This window comes from Prenolepis imparis, unplaced genomic scaffold (genome assembly GCF_030444845.1).
Source record: "Prenolepis imparis isolate NDT839.2.m4 unplaced genomic scaffold, iyPreImpa1.0 SCAF_1, whole genome shotgun sequence".
NCBI classification, from domain to species: Eukaryota; Metazoa; Arthropoda; class Insecta; order Hymenoptera; family Formicidae; genus Prenolepis; species Prenolepis imparis.
Window position 1 is genome coordinate 22979737 of NW_028141159.1, and position 12374 is coordinate 22992110.

A 12374-nucleotide genomic window follows, 5' to 3' on the forward strand; every position below is an offset into this window, starting at 1 on the left:
TTTAGTTGTATAAATGTTAATTTTTTATTATAAAATTCTAATATTTTTAAAGGTCATAATAAAATTGTCTATACACAAACCAAAATTTGATTTAAATTTTGAATAATATTTTAGATATTTAAATCAGATATTTAATCAGATTTAATCAGATTATATATATATATTTGTCATCAGGTGTTTTTATTAAGGATAAAAGATTATAAATTTCAGTTGTCAGATTTTATTTTTGGTAATAAATTTTATAGCCCCCGTGTGGATATTTATATTTGGTTACGTAAAACTCTGACACGTTTCTATCCTTTTTTAAAATTATAATAAAACCATTGTTTTTGACTATCATATATTCTTTAAAAAAGTAAATATTTTTATTATTTAATCAGATATTATTGTTGATAAAAATGCAAACTGGCTGCATGGACGTTAAATTTCTTGCGAGATTTTCCTTATACTTTGTATGATTCCTTTTTCTGTCAACAAAAATATCTAAAATGCACATAAAATAGAATTTCACAAATTATACAAACAATTTTCCTATATTCTTTGGATTAAAATAACTCATAAAAGACAATGAAAATAAATTCAAAGTTTAATTTGTAGTAAATTATTGGATTCCAATTTGTTGTTTATATGTCTATCATTTTTCCCCCAAAAATATATGATTCAATATAATTTATTAATAGGTAGAAAACAGATGGAAAACAAAGATTAAGACATAAAAATTGATAATAAATGATTTAATTATAGAAAAACATTGTGTTAAATTGTTGCCGAAATAATAAGTAACAGAAAGCGATTTTTACGACTGCATATACCTAAGAGAGATATCTCTCTATCAATATTTCTTATTATGTATCAAGACATAGGTATACGATGATTTATATACTTGGAACACCGACGTGTGGTAGTTCGCGATCAATCGTTATCGATCACACGCGAACGATAGCTTCGGAGTGGCTGACCTAGGAAAATGTTTGTTTAAAAACCATATTTCTCTGCTCGCCGCCAATGAAATCGTAGGTGCGGGTATGCAATCCCATAGATTTTTCTTCTTCGAACCGACTTGCCGTTCTCGCGATTTTGCTCAATCCCGTATTTTATCAAACTGTCTTCCTTCCATCGTATATCAAACAAAGTCAGTTTTCCTAATACTTCTTCTTATTTTATCATTTGGATGTAACTTTATGCGTTTCTATAAATTTTGATATGAATTACGATTCTACTAAATATAATATACACTGTAAAAAAAAATATAATGTATTACATAAAAATATGTAAAATTACATAAATAATAATTACATAAATAATAAAATTACACGATAAATAATAAAAATGTTTATATTTTACACTTATTATTTATATAATTTTACATATTTTTATGTAATACGTTACATTTTTTTTACAGTACCTACCTATATCTCAAAGAAATAATATCCCACATGCAAAGAATTTGATAGATTCATTTCAAGTAAAATAAAAGTACGCTGTTTTTTTTAACTTTATGTGATAAATATGATAATAGTTTATAGAGCAAATTGCGCAATATAAAAATCCTTAAGGATTAAATAAAGGAGATAAGAGTAACCATTTTATTCAAGTCTCTTTTTTCATAAAAAAAAAAAAAAAAACACGTATATTCGTCAATTTCATTTGCAAGACACAATCTGTCGAATTTATTGACAACACGTCAGTTTAAGTTTAAATTTATTGACTCGAGATGCAAAATTTGTATTAAATTTAAAATGTTTCGTTACAATTTTTACTTGAAAAATTTGATCTTTTTTTAGTTGTTTAAAATAATTAATTTAAATAACTTATACAATATGTATATATGTATATATTGTATATACAAAGTTTAGTTGTGTTAATTAATAATGTTGACTTCGTGAAATAAAAATATAAATAAATGCTATAATGTAAAATAAAATAAAATAAAATATAAAATAAATAATTAAAAAAAAATTAATAAGAAAATAAAAGAAAGTTTATTGATAAAGAAAGAATAAAATAAAAATATGAAAAAATAACGCAAAGTAGAAAAATTATAAGGAGAAAATGGGATATAAAATAGCGACGCAATATGATTAGTAGATGTGCGTGAAGGGATGAAATAAAAGCAAAGTGCTGCATATAAAAACTAGATAAAAGTTCCACCTTGGCTTTCTTCAAGTTTCCTGCAAGTGATGGTTTAGATCGCGTTTGTATCAATCAAGAGACGTGAAAAATGAATTCAAAGAGTGCTGGCGCACGTGACGTTTTAAACGGTGATTCATAGATGATATCGTACGGGAACGGTATAAAAGAACGGGAGCGGGATAAGAAAAAGAATGCGCACGATTCGACGTATATTAATTGGATTTGCGTCGTCGCGGATTTTCACGTGCGCTCGTTGCGTTCGCCATTTTTCACTCGGCCATTGATGAAAATGTTGTTCGTTTTACCTCCATTTTCTGATAGTTACCTTCGATGATACCGTCTCGACGACACGATATCAAGTGGCATGTCATCATATGATGCATGTTGAAAAAAGAACTGTATAAGTATTTCTCTAGCTTGTTAATAATTGAAAAAAATATCTCCAAGAGTATATATGTATGTATATAATATATTATATATAATATATTATAATATATATTATAATATTTATTATAATATATATTATAATATTTATTATAATATATATAATATATGTATATAATAAAAGTATTATAATATTTAATATTATAATATATATTTATTATATTATAATATATCATATAATAAATAAATATATATATAATTATATTATATATGAGTATAAAATAATTTCAGTAATCAATATTCTTCCTTGAAATTCTTTGCATTCCAAATATATGTATAATCTTCAACAGGCGTTTTCAAATACGTATTTGTTTTATTTTGTTCCCTTTTCGCGTATTTGCCTCGAGAAATTTATAGATGAATTATGGCCCACTATATCCAGGACATTCTATATTCTCTGTCGCCGACTGCATCTTCGTGAGAGCATTCCAGTATATCTTCTCGAGTTACCGGGTTCAGATCTTCATCTGAATCTTTCGAATTCCTTTGTACCGATCCTTTCAGAACGTGCTCTTGACCATATTCCGTATTTTGCGCTCTTATATTTCGTTATTTGTAAACTTTTCACTTGAAAATTCATTAATCTGCGTGAACGAGATTTACTGAAGCTGTTAGAAAAATTTTAACTCGCATAATGGATGAAAAGAGAAGTCTTTTCAAGGCAAGGAAGCGAGAAATACTGGTTCTAGAAATAACGCACGTGTGCTAGAAACTCCTTTTTAGAGTTTGGCAATTTTTCAGGTAAAGTTCCAAAAACGTCCATTTTATAATTTTTGTAAAGTTTAATATTTCTCGTTAAAAAAAAATATATCTTTTATGAAAGAGATAAACGACAAAAATATTTTATATATCATAAAATAATGTTTTTATTAAAGATTTGGTTTAAGGAAACTTTTTCCATTAAATACACCGTCCATCAAAATTGTAGAAAACAAGGTGACGTTTTCCGATTTTTTTCTCTCTATTTCCTCGTATATATCTCTCACTTTTGGGGTGGGAATGTTTCTAAAATAATAACGATATACGTAGCAGGGAAATTTTCTCACGAAATTAAATTCAGTTACATGAGCGAAGTTCCCAGGTTGAAGACGAGGAAAAATTCGCTCGATAGGAAATTTCGCAGCATGACAAGAACAGTTTCGGTTAGGCAAATACCTGACCAGCTTGCGACGGAGATCTCCCGACGGGGGTTCTACCTGAACTCTAGAAACTTTACGGCAGAAATATGGAAACGGGGAACTTTGAACTCGCATGAGCTGATTCGTCTAATGCTCGCAGCGTATTTCGCTATATTTATAAGAAGGAAAATTTGTTTAATATTATACTCTCTCTCTCTTTTGATTTTCAATATTGTAAATATCAATAGTATAAAGAGATATAGTTGAATGAGATAATTAGATAGAGCGATTGAAGAGGCACAATTAAAAAAAATGTTCTCTCATTTAAGAAATTGTGTAAGGGTAGAGAGAGAGAGAGAGAGAGAGGGGTGGGAGTAAAATAATGATCTTAAACTAGTTAGAAACTTTTTTCTAGAGTTTAATAATTTTGAAGTAAAAGTTTCAAAAAGATCCAATTTATAATTATTGTGAAGTTTAATCCGAACATTTCTGTTGAGATTATTAAAAAAAATATTTTTTACAAGAAAGATACTAGAAACGACATACTTGAAAAATATTATATGTCATAGAATAATGTTTTTATTAAGATTTTATTTAAGATTTAATTCGATTTTTCTCAATTTTTACGATAATGTAAAAATAATGATATACATTTTTTTCAGACTAAGAAAATCTTGCTTATCTGTAAAAATTAAGAATAAATAAATTAGATAAGACTAAATAAATTTAGATAAATAAATTAGAACTTTTTAACATTTAAGTTTCTTAGAGATGTATCAATTTTGTCACTTTGCTCTCATATGTATAATACACTTTTTATTATCATTATTTCTTGTAATTAAAAATTATTAATAATAATATTATTATTGGTTAAACAATAATATAATATTATAATACAATAATATAATAATGCAATACAATAAATAAATTATCTTTGCGTCTATAATTAGAACACATAAAGCAAAGTGTGACAGATAACCGCGATGTTTCGCATATTTTATAAGTATTAGAAGCTATAGGCTAAATTTGACGAATACAGTTATGAATATTAGTAATAATGATAATGATAAAATAGAACAAGAAAGACATTGAAAGGAAAAGAAATACACTTTGACAAACTGTATATATAAAAGATATTTATTTTAGGATCTTTGTGTCTACTTAGGTCCTAAATTTTAGAGCACGTGAGATGGCAACCTATGACCAAAGACACTGCAATGCGGAATTTTGTAGAATATTAATGATACATCTTCCTCGTGAATGTCAAAAGCCTTGAATCAGATCTAATGGGCATGTTTTGTATGAAAATAACAATAATAATAATTATTATTATTATAAGATTATAACAATAATAATAATATTAATCTCTTTTCAATAATAATAATAATAATAATAATAATATTTATTCTTATTAAAAGTCCATTTTCTATTTGAATAATAATGCTATTGTTGTATTAAAACAATAATATAATCATTCTTCCCTATATAAATAGCGTAATATGACATAAATATTAATAATTATACACACACGCACACATATATACACTCTTGTTCTCACCCTCTTTTTTATTTTTTTTGATAGTATTTTTCGATTTTATTCGTGTAGACAGGCTTTTTTTATAAGATAAAAGAGAATAGTGATAACATGCGCATGTTTATCATGCGATTTTTACGCAACGAAGCCTTAGAAGGAAAAATGACAACGTACTATTTTCTTTTTGTTTATATTATTTTCCGTGCACCCATATTTGTCTCTCCGCGAACATGCTTTACCTTTCTGTGTTTTCCAAGTACAACTAACTCGGGCTGTATGTATAAAGGAAAAAAACTTTTCTCGAGTGCTCGTACAAAGAGAGAGAGAAGGGGTGGGGAAGAGGAGAAGAGAGGGGAGAGAAAAAGAGAGAGAGAGAATTTGCATCGAAATCGCGAATTATAAATTGCAAGGAAATTTTAATTAACTCTGAAGTCGAAAACCAGAATACCTTCGTCGCGTTATATCGAGAGAATTTATCGAAACGTGCGATTCTATACGACGCCTGTAATGGGAATAATCGATTTATCTCGTCATGCGATGGAGCGAATTATGCATACCATGATTTTGCCAATTTATCAGCACGAACGACGTCTTTAAATGCATTCATATGCGAGCAAGTAGATGAAAGTAAAATTTGCTAAAAAATTCTTTACATATTATAATTATTTTACTTAATTAATTAACGAAATTATATTTAATTAATGAGAACAATTAAAAAATACAATTTTCATAAACATATATATATATAAAGTAATATATAAATAATGTGATTAGTTTCTCCTTTTATTATATATAAAATATAAACGATTAGTAATAACGATAGAATAATCCGATTTGAGGTATTGTTGAATTCTCTATTGATATAAATCATGAAACATTCTTTACATATAATTATTTTACTTTAATTAATTAACGAAATTATATTTAATTAATTTTAATAAATGTAATTATAAATAATATGATTAGCGTTTCTCCTTTTATTATATATAAAATATAAACGATTAGTAATAACGATAGAATAATCCGATTTGAGGTATTGTTGAACTCTCTATTGATATAAATCATGAAACATTCTTTACATATAATTATTTTACTTTAATTAATTAACGAAATTATATTTAATTAATGGAAACAATTAAAAAGTAGAATTTTAATAATAAAGTAATTATAAATAATATGATTAGCGTTTTTCCTTTTATTATATATAAAATATAAACGATTAGTAATAACGATAGAATAATCCGATTTGAGGTATTGTTGAATTCTCTATTGATATAAAATATAAATCATGAAACATTTTTTACATATAATTATTTTACTTTAATTAATTAACGAAATTATATTTAATTAATGGAAACAATTAAAAAGTAGAATTTTAATAATAAAATAATTATAAATAATATGATTAGCGTTTCTCCTTTTATTATATATAAAATATAAACGATTAGTAATAACGATAGAATAATCCGATTTGAAGTATTGTTGAATTCTCTATTGATATAAATCATGAAATTATAATTTGTTACATATTTACAAGATGAATGGTAACTATGTGAAATACAAAAGACACGATTTCAATGAGATACATAGTAACAATAGATAGTAGATACGATAGTAACAAATAATAAATATTAAAAATCAGGTTACATGTATATATATATATATATATATATATATATATATATATATATATTAATAGTATTCTTCCATGTGAATATACTTTGTAAAAGCGGAATTTTGTCTTGTTGGACCGTTAACGAGCGAACATTAATTAAAGGTACGAATTTTGTAGCGAAACGTTAATTGGATTAGTCTTTGATACAACTCGCGCAAATGTGTATCTTGCAACCTCCGATCTCATAAGTTCATTATGGAATCGTTCATTGTTTCTCTCTCAATCAAAAGGGCCGCGCGGTGATGAAGTTCCTTGTGAACTTTCCCTCGACGTCATCTCTCTTTTTCGGAAGGATTCCGCGCGGATTCTTTGTCGCTCGCGGATTTCATCCCCCGGCAACACGTTTACACGTTTCTGTCCGCGCAGAAACCAACTGAACGACTGAATGAGAGCCAACTTATATATATTCTCACAATCAACCTCCTCATTTTCCTTTGCACATCACCTTTACAGTTTCTTATCTCGTCTCCGTTTTCCTTTACCGGCTTTTGATTATATATTCGCGTTTGTTTTTCCATCGCGATAATTTCTCCATCGAGTTTGAACAAGTCGGTGAGCTGTGGAAAACTGTGTTTAGATCCTTGTAGACGCGATAAGCTTATCTCGCGAGAACTCCTGCGGAATAATTTACATGCAATTATTATTTGTTATTCTGGTATAATTAGTTTGATAAACGTTTGAGAACGTCTCTCGATAGAGTTGACGAACAAAAAGAGCATAAGTTTGTTTATATAAATGTAAATATATCTTTTATTTACATTTTGTTTAATCTACAAACGGATAAGAAGAACAAATTAAGGGAGAAAGAGAGAGAGAGAAAATATATTTAGTTCAATATACAAAAGAATTGAAAATAAAATAAAACTTCTATCTGAAAAAATGTCTTCTGTCTGTACTATTTCGAAGAAATAGTTATAAAATACGTTAATACTTGAATCAAAAAAATTGTATACATGTACATGCATACATGTATGCGTTTTTCTCCGGGGGTTTAACTCAACCGGTCACTCTCACCGGTTTACCTAAATAAAACACTCTCGAGTATTAAATAAGATAAGCTAAGCATGCGCACTCGACCTGGATGACACTCGAATTCAACCAGGGATTTGGCGCCATATGGCCGCCGCTGCTTCTCCGTTTGACATCTGTGTTGGCGCAACAATGGTTTTATCCAGTGGACCACGAACATTCGCGGGCTACTTGACTTTTATAATACAATTACAATCTGCCCCCTTTCTACTTCTCCCTCTTTTACGACGCCACTCTGTCCTCTTTAGTTTCAAACTAGTGTCATTTCGGTCGAATGAATGTTTGATCCGAGCACCCGTCTCTATCTTCTTTACGAGATAGATCGTCACATTATTTCGATTCGACTAATTCGATTAATTAAGATTCTCGATTTTTCCTGATTTAATCCGGAATATCTCAGATTTAACAAGCTATTTCGGTTTTTCTGGGGTGTTTATTGCTTTGTCGTCTATTGGGTTATTTTATTATATATATAAAATGTTATCTTCGTATTAACGATTTTCAGATAAATGTATAAGATATAAAAAGAGTAAAATTAAGTTGAGGAAATATATTTAAATATTTATCTATTTAGCGATGCGACGTATAAATTTTACAAGGAAAAAGAATCTGTTATTTCCGACGATCCTTATAAAATATTAGGTTGGCCAAAAAGTCATTGCGTTTTTTTCGATGTAAATGAGAGGCGAATTTTTCAAAAAACAAAAACTTTATTAAATAATACATTGTCCACTTTGTTCGATTATCTTTTGCCATCTTTCAGGCAACTTCATGATTGGATTCGATCAATGCCTTAATTTTGTCATCGTCAACTTCGATTGGCTTTCCTGAGCGTGGTGCATCTTTAACATCAAAATCTCTAGACCGAAATTTAGCAAACCAATTCTAACATTAAATTGTTTTTAGCCATAATATAACGATAATATAATAAACAAACAAAATATAACGAAAATGTTCTTTTTGATTTTCCATTTTGAAATTGACGGCAAACAAACAATTGTTAACGAAATCGTGCACTTTCTTTTTCTAAAACAAGCTTGAACTGTCAGTTGTCAAGTTACATAAATAATGAATTTGCGGTTTAGAACAAAGTTAGTTACATTTCAAGACATGTATGTCCATTATTGGAAAAAAAACGCAATTACTTTTTGGCCAATCTATTATATACACCATGTGGATGTCTAGTTTTGTCCAGCGTCGAATATTATATAGATTTGAGCCACTCGGCTGCGGCTAGTCACGTTAAGCAATCCGGCTGTCCGGACGGAAGTCCGAAGTTGGAAGTTCCTGAGAATTCCACGTAGATCCGGTATTCTATCGGAGACGATCGCAACTTGGCATCGAAATTTCTCGCGCCGTCTAGAGAGAGCGAGAGATCGATCGCACCGCTCCGGCTGCTTTCTCGTTAGATGTTATATAAGCTAAACCTCTCTGCAAAATTACTAGCAAACTCGCAACATCGAATTACTAACGGGCAAATTCCGTCAAAACTTAGCGACCGAAATTGAATATGTAAGTCTGCGTTCCCGATTTCGTCATTCCGGACTGTAACAAGCGGATAGTATATATATCTGGCATTTATGCTGCAGATTATCGCGGTTTGATCAGCGGAAAATTATACTGTTTGGATTAAAATTATATATTTAACTGTTGACGATTATGATTGGACAAATCTTAGGTAATTTAGTAAATCCCATTTTTTCAAGAAAAATTTACGAAAGATTTACAGGGTGTTTCCTAAATAAGTACAAAAAATTGAAGGGCACTCCTTAGCTTATTTTATGAAGAAAAGGTCCTATAAACATTAAAGTATAAAATGTCAAAGTTGTGAAGAAAAATATGAAAAAGGAATAAAACAGGTGGCTTATTGATATATATGATTATCAGTTATTAAGTTACAGTTTTTCCAGTTTTTAATTTCAATTTTTTTTATCTTAACTCGAAAGCGGTTCATTGTTCAAAAAACACAAGAGGCAATTTTTGTAGAATTTTAGTTCGGGATTTTTTAATAATTATTAAACTTGAAAAAAAAACAGTGGCGTACCATGTTTTCATTAAAAAAACTTAATATGATCTATTATCTATATACACATAGCCTGGTGGATCTAAAAATGTTTCATCGATATTAAAAAATGGTTCTTAATATCACATATGTGTGTATACTAAATTTGAATAAAATATCTTTAAATGTTTTCGAGATTTTCCAAATTTTCATATTTTTTTCACAACTTTAACATGTTTGAAAATGAAGCAGCTTAGGACACATGTTTGTAGGACCTTTTCTTCATAAAATAAGTCAAAGAATATCTCTTTCAATTTCTTTGTACTTACTTAAGAAACACCCTGTATAAATAAATATACATATGTATATCAAAGATTATTTATTTGGGAGGGATCTATGTATGATGTATGACCTGAAATGTTACCTGAAAAATAATTAATTTGTTGAAAAAATAAATTTTGCAAATGAATAAATTTCATGTTTAGTTTCAAACTTCCGACCGAATAACAGAAAAAGTGTTAAAATCTGTTTTTAAGGCAAAAAAGCAAGAGGTGATTCTCATCTTTAATAAATACAGGGTGTCCCATGGGAAATTTTAAACTTTAAACTTAAATAACGCGCAAACGGTTGGTTTGCTGTAGAGGGTGGTAGGAGAAGGTATATTTGCGCTGCGTTTATGGATTTTTTAGTAGTCATGGATCATTGGTACTGCATTGTGCGTTCACTGGTTGAGAGACGCATATCTAAAGTCTAATGAATCTTCCACTTTGGCGAGGCGCCAGTTTTATGCACATTACAATATCCGCGGATTAAAGGAGCTCCTAAACTTATCGTGAGCGCGGAAGTTTCGTTAGTCGGGTCTTCAGTCTTAAATAATGCATCGCCAGGACCATCGCAAATTACATCGATTACGCGAAAATATGCGAGCTCTATACGAGACGCAGTCGTGCGAAATTCACGCCATCAATTCGCAAACACGCCGCAATTTCGGAGCATTAGCAAATCAATTATGTATTAGAGTAATTAAAAAGAAATTAAAGTTTTATTTTTTATAAAATAGAGATTATTGAATTTTTGGATGTTGTAAAGGAGCATTTTCCAAGAAAAGTCATCTCCAGTTTTGAGAATTTGCCGTCAGGTACTTTTCCTCTTCAAGTGGCCCGATTTCTTGATCCCGTTAGCTTTTATTTATGGGGCTACCTGAAAAGCAAAGTTTATGCCCGCCAAGGTATTTGACTGAATTGAAAAGAAATATTGGAAGAAAAATTGGGAAAATAACTTCATATTTATGCAGGCAGAGTTTTCGGTGCATTGTTTGGAACAAACTGTTCGCATAGGGGGTCATCTTGACAATGTGATTTTCAAGACTTAAAATTCGCTATGCTATATATTAAGATCGATAAATCTTTTAAAATATTTTTTCTAACAATTTTTGAAGTTTAAAATTTTTTATGGGATCACACCCTATAGAATTATTTAATATTTGTTACAATAAATCTTTATTGCAGGCTTCATAAAAAATTTAATAATCTGATATTAAATAATTTTGACAATGAAAAAATTTTATACCTGAAAAAAATTCGTAAAACGTACCGTATTTAAAATGTCTGCCATCGATTTCTAAATATTTATACATATACAAATAATGAATAAATTTAATACTAATCTCATTACTAAGAATCGCATGCATTCACAATAATAAAATGCGTTGCATTATATTTTTCCTCGTTTTGATATATTTATAAAATATCATAATCTTTAATATTTCCCAGAGAAAAGGTGCATTAAATATTTTCTGACAATAAAAAATTTTAAATGGTTATGGCGAATTGAGGATTGATGACCGTGGAACATAAATGTATGGCGTGGAGTGTTTGAATTTGAATTTGGTTCTTATTTTATAAATAGTTGAATGGAGAAAAATACAATTGATTTCTTTTTGATTGTGCACAATCCCGCCTGTATGTGTTGTTTGTACGTAATGTATTCTCGATACAAAGTTTCCTAGATAAAATAGATGAAAGAAACTAGATAAAATAGATAAAGAAAAATAGAGAGAATAAATAAAAAGAGACGCACGCATTTATATATATATATTGACCAATATAGTCATTAAATCTTAATCTATTAGATTTTTTTCTTCTATAAAAAATTAATGAATATATATAGTATTTACAAATCTAACAACGTGGAAAAATAAATTTTTATTTATTGCCTTATAATAAATATGTGGAAATATTTCTTTTTCGAACATAATTAATTATTATATTTATATTTTAATTTTTTACGCACAAAATCATTTTAAAATCACATAATATTCGATCGTTTGACTCTTCGTAAAATTTAAAATAAAAGTTTATAACAAAAAATACTAGGTTTGTTATAAAAAATAAAAATGACCGTAAAATTTACCTTAAAAAATCAATTTAAAAATATTTT

At 28.6% G+C, this 12374-nt stretch overlaps 1 protein-coding gene and 1 long non-coding RNA gene across 4 annotated transcripts in view; one reads left to right on the forward strand and one right to left on the reverse strand.

Annotated features, from left to right (window-relative positions):
- Con (leucine rich repeat protein connectin) overlaps positions 1-12374 on the forward strand; it is a 165994-nt gene that overhangs the window by 12325 nt on the left and 141295 nt on the right. The window lies entirely within an intron of this gene.
- Positions 11016-12374, reverse strand: part of LOC145936627 (uncharacterized) — a 137088-nt gene continuing 135729 nt past the window's right edge. Inside the window, exon 4 of the long non-coding RNA XR_014425416.1 lies at positions 11016-11135. This is a non-coding gene — a long non-coding RNA (uncharacterized LOC145936627). The remainder of the gene's footprint in view (positions 11136-12374) is intronic.